The 1,141-nt window shown below is 43.7% G+C and overlaps 1 pseudogene; it reads left to right on the top strand.

The window, feature by feature from the left end:
- Positions 1-100: 100 nt before the first annotated feature.
- LOC101588962 lies at positions 101-907 on the top strand (annotated as a pseudogene).
- Positions 908-1,141: the final 234 nt, after the last annotated feature.

The following is a 1,141-nucleotide window of genomic DNA, read 5'->3' as shown; positions in this document are numbered from 1 at the left end:
AAAAAAAAAACAAGTCATGGCGATAGGATTCTGAGGTGTTCTGCGAACCTTCCATATCGGAGCCTTCAGGCCTTCTTTTCCTAATACAGTTGCAACAAAGATGTGGAATAATGGCTTTGGAAGCTATAGCAGCATCAACTACAGAGGAGGCATCAGCTACACTCAGTCCCCAGGGGGCCTCAGATCGCTGACACCTTCTCAAGCTGAGAATAAATCAAGAGCCGAAGCCCAGTACATTGTACCCTGTACCATATCTCAACTGCTTTCTGCTACTCTGTTGATGAAGTGTTCAAAACTGGGAATGTTGAGATTTCACAGGTCACTATTGTAGGAATAATCAGACATGCAGAGAACAACCAACAACATTTATAAAATAAATGACATGACAGCTGTGCCCATGGATGTCCACCAGTAGGTTGACACAGGTAAAACTGGTGGAGAAAACACTGTGGTCCTTCCAGAAACATATGTGAAGGTGGTTGGCCATCTGAGGTCCTTTCAGAACAAAAAGAGTCTAGTAGCCTTTAAGATCATGCCTCTGGAGGATATGAATGAGTTCACCAGGCATATCCTGGAAGTGGTCAATGCACACATGATGCTAAGCAAACCCATCACCCAACCCTCAACAGGGAGAGCATCTATCAGCAATCCAGGAATGGGTGAAATGGGAAACTTCATTGGGAATAGCTTGATGCCAGCCAATGGCCACACTGTGACCCAAAACCAGGTGCTGAATTTGATTAAAGCTTATCCAAGGCCCAAAAGATTGAACTTCCAGGATCTCAGAAACCAGCTGCACCACATGTCTATAGCCACAATCAAGCAAGCTGTGAATTTTCTTAGCAACGAGGGCCATATCTATTTCACCATGGGTGATGACCATTCTAAATCCACAGATGCGGAGTAACAGTCTCAATACCTGGGATATTTCCTGCTGAACCTATTTGCACAATCTGTGGCTTCTGCTGCACATGTGTTTGGCCAGGTGACTTCTAAGAAGGAATTTCCCTCCAGAACAGACATCAGTTGACATTCCTTTACAATGCACTGCTTTTCTGGGGGTTTTTTGTTTTTGTTTTTGTTTTGTTTTGTTTTTTGTTTTGTGTGTGTGTGTGTGTGTGTGTGTGTGTGTGTGTGTTTT

The sequence above is a fragment of the Octodon degus genome, unplaced genomic scaffold, assembly GCF_000260255.1.
Source record: "Octodon degus isolate 3935 unplaced genomic scaffold, OctDeg1.0 scaffold00176, whole genome shotgun sequence".
In the NCBI taxonomy this organism is placed as follows: domain Eukaryota; kingdom Metazoa; phylum Chordata; class Mammalia; order Rodentia; family Octodontidae; genus Octodon; species Octodon degus.
This window is presented reverse-complemented; position numbering and strand designations above follow the sequence as displayed.